Source organism: Mastigoproctus giganteus, chromosome 12, assembly GCF_048544385.1.
Source record: "Mastigoproctus giganteus isolate SK-2022 chromosome 12, ASM4854438v1, whole genome shotgun sequence".
NCBI classification, from domain to species: Eukaryota; Metazoa; Arthropoda; class Arachnida; order Uropygi; family Thelyphonidae; genus Mastigoproctus; species Mastigoproctus giganteus.
In genome coordinates, this window is record NC_143586.1 from 8970217 (window position 1) to 8982327 (window position 12111).

The following is a 12111-nucleotide window of genomic DNA, read 5'->3' on the forward strand; positions in this document are numbered from 1 at the left end:
AAAATATACACTCAGATTAACCCCGGCGAACATCTCTCAAACATCAATAAAAAGATCTGTGAAAAGTTACACGACTTAGGATCCTATCTCCATAAATTTGGCCTCCTGATTAACCCCGCCAAATCAGCCCAAATGGTCTTTTCTCTGAAGCGCCAACCCGCTGAAATCCAAGCTCCTCTAGACGGCATTCCCTTCCCAGTGGTCAAGATGCATAGAGACTTGGGAGTCGTCTTCGACTATAAACTGAGCTTCAACCCCCACATCGACAAGCTCATAGCAAAATTCTGTCAAATGCGCTGGACCTCAAAACAACAACTGCTCCACGTTAGGGATCTGGATGTGACTCGTCGGTACGTATACACCTCAGTATACTCCGTCGTACTGTATGCCTCGGAAATTTGGGGGTCCGCGGCCCCTACCAACATCAAGCGCCTGTACTCCGCCGAATACTGGCTCCTTCGTTGGATCACGCAAAAACATCGTCGTCCACCCCAGCAAAGGACAACTGCGATGGCAACGTCACTTCACTTTGCCCGACTTCCAGATCTTGTATTTGAAAAACGCCTTGTTCTCACTGTCAAGATGACAACCGGAATGGTCTCGGAGCCAAGCATCTGGGAACTGTGTGGCTGGAGGATCCCGCTACCCGGACTGAGGTCAGCTCCCACTCTCACAGCTAACTATAACAGACTATCGCTTAGTGACCGCTTTCTCCCCAGGGAGATGCTCCCCACAATCCTTTCAATTGACGGCGACCTCTGTAGGTTTGTGAAGGATCGGAGGTACCGAAGAGAGATCCTTAAGAGCCTGACCTTGGCCAGGCAAAATGCACATTGATAAGGGCAGCATAATAATGCCCAATGTATTGTAAATAATGTTCAAAGCACGATGTCTTTATGAATGTGTTGTAAATAAAGTCAACAATATCTTTATGAATATAAATATTAATATAACATAATGTAAATATGAATATCTTTATTATTTCATTGTAAATACTGTCAAAAGCATAAAATGTCCTGTAAATAATCGGACACTGATTCTATTTTATTGTTGGCTCCGGGGGATGAGCCCGAACTTCGATGTGGGCCCTGTCTCCCCAAGGCCATTATTCTCCACAATCCAATGTAAAACCCCTGGCATTGCTGCTGTGAAGGGTCTATTGTATATACCATGTTTGTATACAATAAAGATTATATATATATATATATATATATATATAAACTTTGAGTTTATTGAAGTTGGAATCACTGTACAAGTTAACGAACTCTCTATTTGTGAGAGCCGAATTTTTTGAAAACAGACCATTGAATGTGAGACTTGTTGGTTTAAATAATAATAGAGGGGAAAAGGAAAAATATTATTATTTAACTAGTTTTGGCGTTATGGGTTTGAATTTGAAAGAGGGAACATGTTGCTTAAAGTATATACCGTACTAAAGGTATGCCATCTACTCTTGGTTCAGATAAAAAAAAAACATATGATTATTGTTCATCAGTGGGCGGAATCTGACTTGATGCAGATAACCACAATGATGAGACACCTGAAAAATTTTATGACATCACAATAGATACAATAGATATATTTTTTCAGAGTTTTACGTCACAATCAAATGGATTCTATAAAAGAACGAACTCACGAATAGAAATTCACTCTGGGCTTTCTTTCTTGGTGCACTGTCCAGAGTCGTAAAATTTAATATTTTGATTGAAGAATTAATTTTAATTCAAACTACTTTTTTAAATTTAAAATTCGGATTTAATTTTGAGATAAAGTCTAAGAATCAATTCAGTTCAAAAGTAATTGTTAACTAATATCGAAAATTAATTTTAAAAATTAGATCGAAAGCCGGGATGCTAACGAATTATACGCACTGTGGGAACATTCGCAGTTTACGAATAGAGATATACGCAAATTGCGAGTGTCGACCCAACATTAATGTTGCGTTCACTTCTTCATGAACAAGTCTAGGCAGTTTCCTTGTGCACTGGTCCACAGGACGAACGGACAATGCAATTGCCCAGAGTTAGTTATACATAGAAAACATTTGCGCTTGCATCTCACGAATAGTGCTGGATCACCACTCTTGACCGCTCTCTATGCTTAGTTGGGGTCAGAGATTTTGGCCCGTTCAATAATAAGAGAAGACGGAGGAACATTAAATTTTTATTTATTAGATAGTATGAATCAGAACTGTAAATTGCGATTATTTTACGATTATTTATTTATTATCTTATTTTTTTATCATTGCTTTTTTTTTTTTTTTCCGCCGGTGCAGCGAAAGCACCAGCGGTCATTATTAATACTTGCACCACGCGACGGTTACTAATACTAATACTTGCACCACGCGACGGTTACTAATACTAATACTTGCACCATGCGACGGATACTAAATACTAACGTTGAAGGAGGTTGACTTATAATTGAAAATTCCGGTGAGAAAGGTGGTGAGGCAGGGCAGAGGTCTTATCGGAGTGCCAAAGGAATTGGGGTGGTTTGAAAGTGCTGGGATGAGGCGAGATGTTCAGGTGGGTATGTGCGGGTGGGATTTAACAATAGTTGCATTACATATCTGGGAACTCTGAACTATAAAACGAAAATTTATTTTTAATTTTTGAGAAAATAATGTCGTTTAATTAGCTTTTATATAATAAAATAAATAAATATATAAATCTTTATTGAGGTGTTGTTTTGATACGTACAGAGTAAAAGCCCATCACGGCGAAAATTGTTAGGGGTTCACATACACAAAGTTGAATAACATAAAATGATTACAGAGCATTAACACTGAGCGAACATGGTCTTCATAAATTCCAGGTGTCCTTCAGCCGTCGAAGTCAGCATCTAGTGTCGGAAGGAACCTGATAGTAAATGCAAGCCTGTTATGGTGGCCACGTAATACGAATGTCACTCGAAAGCGAAGAATGACAATCACATCCACTCTAAGGTGTCTTGTTAACAAGATCTGTATATCCGTAGTCTTTCTTTGTATGGGCGCCCTTTTCCGATCTCACCAAACGCGTTTCCCATCTTTGGATCCATTCAAGAAGCTCGTTGTTTTTTCTTTAGGTGAGTATCCAAAAGCATGGGCCTTGAGTGCCAAGCGTTCTTCCTGTGCAATTTATAGAGCTGAACTTTCTAGGCGGATTAGTTACATTTCCTTTCTAGCGTCTTTTCTCCCTGTTTGGTCCAAGTGATTCTTTATTTAAAAGGTTTCAAGTAGAAATTCGGAATGGAAATACACGTTTCATTTCTTTTACGTATTTATCACCCGTATTAACCCAACTAGTTTTCTCAACTGGTTTATCAAATAGCCGCAGCCCTCCTCCCTCATAAAGGGGCGGTAAACGTGGGAGAAGGAAATGCCTCTACGTGGACTAAACCAAGCAATAATAATAATAATTAATATTATTTTTATTTTCTCCCAAGAGACACCCGCTTATGGCTATTAACCAGGGCGTGCGCATTCATACATATAAATATAAGTTATATACATAATTATCCATTTTTAAATTATAGTTAACCTTGTCTTAATAAATTATACAAATTTTACTAATTAATTAGCATATCATTGCCTTATTTTTAAATGACAGGCAGATAGAAAGAGAGCATAAGCATAATTTGCAATTTTACAAGGAATTAGAGAATGGTCGCATCTACACCACTATTTACAGCGAGATAACAGAAAGACAAGACCTATAAGGTAAGCATAACGGGAGCACCAGTGCGGAGCGGAAACAGTCCCGACCAGTTCAATCTTCATTTCCTTCATTCTCATTTGTTTCTATCCGTGCGCTTCACTTCCTCTCAGCATTTATAGGTGGAGTAATGCATTCTGAAACATTTCAATCCTGTACCTCTTCTCTGTGCAAGATTTTTCTGTACCTCCCTGAAGATCGTTGCACATCTTAATGGGGTTAGAAGGAAAAAATCGCTGAAGGCTTCCCAGCTGCGTGAGCATGCTACTGAGTGGAGGAGTTGGTGTCCTGTTCGCCCACCTTTGCGTCATTCGGGGCCGAGACAACAGGTAGTCAGTTTTCGGCGAGTCGAGGCTCCCGGTCAGCAATTTTGCAAGCGTGAGAATGTTCTTGGTGACAATAATGTGAGGCCAAGGCGTGAAATTCAAGTTGCCATTTAAAACAGCACTTGAGATTGTAAATGGCTGCGTAGTGATGCTGTTTAACCATCTCAGCATCGAGTACTCTAAACCGAGGAAAGCCTTTGAGTGTAGTACCTGGGACAGAAGACCAAATCTGAGATGCGTAACGAGGGATGGGGATGATGCATCTTTAAATATATTGTTTAACGATTTCGGTGTTGCTGATACCTACCAACTGTCTGGAGGTCCATAGCCGCGTGTGATTTCTTCTTAACATGTCCAAAATGCGGTGTGAACTTTAGGTTTTTGGACCGATTTCAGACCAAGATCGGTATGTGTCCTGACTTTCATCACTGCCATTCACGCTTATTGATATGTGGTTCTTTATTACGTTGTTTGTGAAAACCATTTGTGCTGTGTTGTGTTCGTTTATTCGGTGCCCCATGCAATTCAGATATTCTTGAAACTTGGCGATTTTGGAATTTGCTTCGTTGTTGCGTTGTTGGGATGTGTTTTGTTCATTCAAAGTGGTGAAGAATTTCAAGTCGTCTGCATATACAACAAATCGTTTTCGATTTTGGGTCAGGAAAGGATGAAGTGCTATTGCAAAGAGGGTAGCAGAGAGGACGCCACCTTCTGGGACTCCCCTGCTGAATTCGAAGGTCTCTTTGGAAATTCCATTTATAGCAGTGATGTGTCTCTCCCTCAACGAACTTGTTATTATTGCTAATACGTGCCCAATTATATGGAAATATTCCTCCAAGATGCATGCGGGCCAAACTGTATAGTTCGTGCACTTGTTTCAATAGCAGAGGCCGTCTCAAAGTCCCATTTCAGATCACATTCACTGGCATGGCGATTACGAAGGCGTTTCAGTTTATATAAATACAGCCTTGGAAGAGAATACACGCTCATTAGTATTCTGTTTTTCTGCGTTGAAAGCATGGCTGCATATGTTCACTTGACACCAAGAAAAAAGTGTAACCCTCCCTGTGTCCCAGCAAGGGCTTTCTGCGCGTGCTGTCGCTCATAAAATAGGCTGCCACCAGACAACAGTATCCTGGGGGCTGAAATTAAAGTGTCATGGCTTGGATCAGGCAGTAAGAGAGTTACTACGCCTTCATAATATCGATATTTCAAACGCCTATGCCTCCGTAATCGCCATGCTAGTGCTCCTGATCTAAAATGGGGCTTTCAGACGGCCTCCGGTTTTGGAACAAGTGCATGCCTATCGGCCCAACAAGAAGCCTTTGTTGATCCAACAAATGAGGAAGAAACGACTTGCTTGGGCAAAAACGACGCATGTTTCATGGACAAAAGAGCAATGGAATACCGTCATAATTTCTGTTGTATTGGGCGGCGCCTCGCATCTCTGTGAAGAACGGTACCACTGCAGATGGGCCAGATATGAATAGTGCATGTTTGCGTGTATCATGTGTGTTTTGTTGTCGTGTCTGACCTTGGATCAGGCCGTAAGAGAGTTTCTACTCCTTCTCTAGACCGATATTTGAAATAGCTATGCCTCCGTAATCGCCATGCTAGTGCTCCTGATCTAAAATGGGACTTTGAGACGGCCTCTGGTATAGAAACAAGTGCACGGGATATACAGTGTGGTCTGCATGCGTATAAGAAACCAGCATAAGAAAGGACTGCAGGTATCCTATTATGGGAATTACTACAGACACAGTTAGTAACTTGAAGGCAGAGTGGAAAAGAATATGGAGTGAAATAGTTAGTATTTGGCAAAGTAGATGGAATAAGTCTGTGCATGATGAAGTCACAAAGAAGTATATTGAAAATGTTGTTTGCTTCTATTTTTAGGATAAAAACAAATGATACCATTAATGTACTTCACCCATGAGGTATGTTTAACGAGAGAATGTCCTGTTGTCAGATATGTACTTATTGTTAATGTACGACCCTGTCTTTATATTTCGTTTTTGTGCCCTCGGCGCAAGGTGAAAAGATTAAGGGTTTCTCTGCGAACAACAGCTCTGACAGTTTGTTGTGTTTGGAAGATAGCCACTAATGTTACCATCTAGGGGGAGTCACCGAGTTTAGGTACAATATTAAAAGAAAAAATGCGCAAAAACATTTAATCGATGATACATTCCTGAGGTGGTACTTAAAAGAGAAAGAAATAAAGTTGTTACCCGATCACTTACAAAGCCAAAATCTTTTACATATATATATATATATAGCTTTTAACCAATTTCCAATCAGAATTGGATCGCTACATAGAAGGTTCGAAGGCGTCGTAAAAACCTGGTCATCTTGGGTGTTAAATTTATCGCATTTGTTAGCAGAAATCTGGTGTTTCCCTAGAATTTTGGTTTAAAAAACACTGTTGTGAGTGCTGCTTAAAGTATTTGTATATATAACTTGAGTACTGCATACTGAACTTCATTTTAGGAAGGATGTAGAATGCTTAAACGGGTACTGAGAAGGACAATGAGACTGGTGAGGGGAACAAAGGTGTACTCTTATCAAGAAAGGCTTCAGTTCTGCAAATTGCAGCTGTTGTTGTAGTGGGGTTTTAGCAGCATCGGCAACTAAGGCCATATTGCTCCGTCTGTACTATCTGTAAATTGCATGTGTTCATTAATACACCACAATTTATATAATATAAATTATGGTGCATTAATTATTATTAAAATATTTAGTAAATAATTTAAAAATAACTTACTACCATACTATAAATTTATTATACACAAGTTATTATATACATAATATATAGAGTAAATATCATTAAGTATAAATTAAATTGATAGATATAAATTGCGTCTTATTGCATAATCGTTTCAAATCTAAAATCTTCCATCTTCCCATATCCATTAGTCTCCGAAATCATCTATCATAATTTTCCTCAAGCTCCCTCTGGGCCTCTTTTCCTTCTCTTACATCCTTCATCAATCCCTTATCCCCCAACACGTGTCCAATTCAATTTCTCTTCTTCATTCATTATTTCAAACATCCTTTCTCATCCACCTTTATTTAAAACCTCCTCATTTCTCACTTTATCAACCCATCTTGCTCCACACCCAGATCTAAAAACTTTCCCTTCTTTTAATAACTTCCATTTTCAGCGTCAATCTTCCTGCTGCATAAAGTACCATTCTCCAAACTGGAATTTTTAATTTAATTTTAAAATAGCTAATTGTCAGTAATATTTTAAAAATCAGAGTTTATTTCTTTCTTTCTCTAAAATTCCTCTTTCTGGTAACAACACTCCCTTTTTCACGTGTTCTCGTTTTTCCTCTTCCTCTGTGAGTCCAACCCTTCGTTGTCATCCTTCATCTGTGTCTCTGTATGCAGATCAGATCGACAGCGCGATAAAAAGAAATGGAAGAGCGCGAGAGGAATTCACTGTGGTATGGAGTGATGCGTATGTGTGCACAGAAGGATGCAATCAGTGATTGTCAACAGTTGTACATCTGATCAAAACGAATTAGCAGATGGATGTCGTATCTATGCTTCATCACAAGAGAAGGTCATGCCAAAGGAGAAAAGGTCTTCTGTTCGAAGTCCTAACGTAGTTATCATCGGACTGTTGTAGAAGGTCTTCGTTATTAAATAAATCCTCTCGAGTTACAGGAGAAGTTCACCACCTGCGCACAAGAACTGGTTAGCCGAGAAGATTCTTTACAATACTGCCGAAACGTAAATTTACGTTTTAAAAGAATAGAACATTTCTTCTCGCGTTTTTAACTTCTTTTCTTAACGTTTTTATGATTTCAAAATTTTTTTGTGTCTTTTTATGATTTAAAGAAAAGGAGTTCTAAATGTTATTTAAAATTTAAGATCTTTTTAACAAACTTTAAAGGCGAAGTGTTAGTCAAAGAAGACAAAGTTTTGTCTACGTAAGCCTGAGACAATGAGTTCATAGGCATTGGAGATCCCCAGTTTAATGAAGCACAATATCAACAGATGTGTTATTCCTATTCTTCTATACGTATCACAAATCCAGTGTTCAGCTTCTGAAAGCAGTTTAAAAGCCTTTCTAGGACTCGAATGAGACAGCTATACAATTACAGCTAAGCCTTTTTCTATCACCCGTGTTGCCCGGTGCTCGGGCCAGTACTGCTCCCAAATGCTCCAATCTATAGAAGGAAGAAATCTATGCAAGGAAGGTCCCAAATGCTCCAATCTATAGAAGGTAGATAGAAATCTCTTATGGATCAACAGAAGAAATCCATGGAAGGAAATAAAATGCGCTAATAAGACATTCAACTTGATGTGCGAACACAGAACGTTGAAGAACTATTGTTGACAATCGAGCTCTGTGATACAAAAGACAATCAAACATATAACAATATAATTTCACTGAAAAACAAAAATTCCAACAATAGTCAAGGGAATTGATTGTTGGCATTGTTGTTGTCTTGTATAAAATGAAAAAGGTCACGATGAGTGTTGCAGACGCATGAGGGTGGTTGGAGGGATTGTCACCATGAGTGACAGGTACATGAGAACTACCGACCAACCGTCACGATGAGTGACGTTCTGAACTTCATTTCCAGTGTGGAAACACCACCTTTCCTGCAGAGTGGTTCCATTTACCTACGTGTCCAGATCGTGGGATGCCTTACGTCGGTGAGCTTCTAGTAGGCTGAGACCATATTTCAGAGTTTCAGGCTCAGAAACATGATCTCTTACTCTCTGCACTGTCAACTTTGAATGTGTGGGGGTGGGGCTTTTTATTCTTATTTATTATTTCTTTTATTTTAATAATATATCCCCTTATTCACCTCTCCCACTTTGCCACCTGACTTGTTTTGATTTCAGAAAAATCCCAGACTCCAGGGGACCCCAATTATATTAGATATTCTTCCACTGGAGTGGCTGAGTTTCGGAATGGCAGACACACACACACATGAATGTAGAATAATACAATGTTTATTAACATATCATACATAAAAACTTGCAATAACATCTAACTAAACATAATATTTGGTTGGAAACTTGTTATTTTACTAATTTTTAAATGTGTATATATCGTGATCTCAACCCAATTATTTTACCAACAATTATCCAATTCTAATACATTTTATTATACATTATATCGTGGTGTCTCTTCATGTTTTACATGGGCTTCGATAGGTCGTAGTATTCATCTCACACAATCCGTCTCACTCTACTCCTAAACAGTCTGTATAATTGAACAACAATCTACCAGCCAATGAACTGGCTAAAAAAATCATTAAGAGTTCGTTTTCCAAAATTGTAAGGAAAGTACATTTATTCAATCAAACATTTTCTTGCAGCCAGGTTAACAGTAAACATTAATCAACTCAATTAAATAGTACCCTTCAGATCAATTAATCCACAACTCCTTAATAGTTCACCTGTTAGTCAGCTCCTACTCCAATCAGATATACTCACAATAAATCAACACTCATAATAAATTAAAGTTCAACCTTTAACTTCACACTAGTTAGAAAACCTTTGCCCAATCGTTAACAATTCTTAGTTACTTATTAGATCCTTTCTTTCTATCAAACATTAATATATAGGACTTCACTTCCAATTACAGACTAGTTACGCCTTAATTACATTACACTTATTTCACCCACTAGGCTGATTATCTTTCTTTATGTATTGCGTTAGTACCCTTATATACATATATTCATCACTTAGACATCCCTTCTTAACTATATAGCATTCTCCTATAGTCCTTCCCTTATTAATTTAGGTACATTTATTCTTAGTAAACTTCCTAACACTCACGTGATTGTCTGGACCTTTTCTCCCTGCTCGGTTTCCTTTCCTATCTGCCCTTCGTGAACTGGAATGCAGAAGGCGCCCATCCGGGGATCACGGTAATCTTTCTGATGTTTCCCTACCGGGTACTGCGCGGCTGGATTTAAATCTGGATCCTATATTCCTTCCTAGTCGTCATTTTTTTCTTCCGTGGACTGAGGTGCTTTCCGAGTAGGCCAGTAGTTCGACTACTCATTTGATTAACTTTGCCTATAGAATTCTCAGAGTGTGTTTCTCCCTTCTCTCTCCATACTGCTTCAATGTCTACAGGTGAACATTCCTTCCTACTGTAGTCGTACGCAGAGTTCTTATGACTACTTCCATCTACCCCAGGACTGCAGCCACCACCCAAACTAGACCACGACTCTGCTTCGAATCACTCTCCAAACTGATATTTTCGACCCTTCTCTACGTTCCCTCCAAAATTCCCTCCACTTTCTTCCTGGCCAATAGCAGATCTGCACATCATTTTCCCTGTATTCTCATTTGTCTCCACTCCTCTTCCGTGGGCGTGTCTTCCATCCTCTTTCTGTCCGAACTTCCGTTGGTCTCGAAATTACGGGAACATTCCAGAAAGTAAAACGGAAGTTCCGGTCAACTAAGACAGTTCCAGGCCTTCTTTGTGACCTCACTCTCACATCCATTACTACGTCGCCCACACCTGCTAGTGTCGCACCGTGAAATTTTTAAGAGGGCCACTTCCGCACTCAGTGCCCTTTCTACAGGGTGTTTCAGTTAAACGTTTCAGAACTTCTAAGAGGGGTAGGGTACATCCTGACAACTCGAAATCATATAGCAATGTGGGGTCGGAAATGCTTTCCTGAAGCGGTGTTGTACACAGAAGCACCATAAAGAAAAGAGACCCGTAAGTGAGAAATCGTTTTTAATAATACATGAAAAGAAGCAAAAGGTACATGGATTAAAGTAAGTGTTCGAAGTTTCTTCCACGGGCTACAATGCACGCCACACATCTCCGACGCATGGACATCCGAACATTCTGGAATACTCCAGGCGAATTTCGAATTTCTTTGGCAGCTACTGCGATTCTTGCAACCAGCTACAGGGGAATCCAAGAACGAGTACACGAAGTCTAGCAAACGCAGTCGGGGTTTCCCATTGCAGCGTCTAGAGGATTCTCCGAGAACAAGACATGCATCCGTTTCACGTGCAGCGTGTCCAGACACAGCAACCGGAGGATTATGCACCTCGTATTGCTTTCGCACAGTGGTACCTTGGAAAATGTCCTACAAATCCCCTTTTTCCTGCTGAAGTGTTGTTTTCCGATGAGGCATCCTTCACAAGGGAAGGAATTTTCAACACGCATAACGACCATATCTGGGCGGTCGAGAACCCGCATGCAATACGACGTCGTGCAGCTCAGATTCGATTTTCGGTCAATGTATGGGCCGGTATTATGGGAGATCACCTCATCGGACCTTACCTGTTACCGAGTCGTCTAACCGGACCTATCTACTTGATCTTTCTGCAGCAAGTATTGCCACAACTTTTGAGAGATGAACAGATTTCTGCATCAACGCAACAGACAATGTGGTTCCAACACGATGGAGCCCCTGCCCATTATAGCGGGGATGTTCGGAGCTACCTGGATGTCACATTTGGTCAACAGTGGATCGGACGTGGTGGTCCCGTGCGTTGGCCTGCTCGGTCACCCGACCTATCATGTCTTGATTTTTATTTCTGGGGTCATATGAAATCGCTAGTTTATGACACCCCTGTTGACAATGCTGAGGAGCTGGTTGCAAGAATCGCAGTAGCTGCCGAAGAAATTCGAAATTCGCCTGGAGTATTCCAGAATGTTCGGATGTCCATGCGTCGGAGATGTGAGGCGTGCATTGTAGCCTGTGGAAGAAACTTCGAACACTTACTTTATTCCCTGTACCTTTTGCTTCTTTTCATGTATTATTAAAAACGATTTCTCACTTACGGTCTCTTTTCTTTATGGTGCTTCCTTCTGTGTACAACACCGTTTCAGGAAAGCATTTCCGACCCCACATTGCTATATGATTTCGAGTTGTCAGGATGTACCCTACCCCTCTTAGAAATTCTGAAACGTTTAACTGAAACACCATGTATAGTGTATATGCTCCTGTCTTAAGTGATATTTGTTACGGTCTATTACTCTGAACGACTCACTTAAGGAATCCATTACAAGCGAGCTATAACTAAACTGGGAGTGTCTTGAATGAACTTTCGAATTCCAGTGTTTCTTAACACATGTTATTTTGATCTGAAAG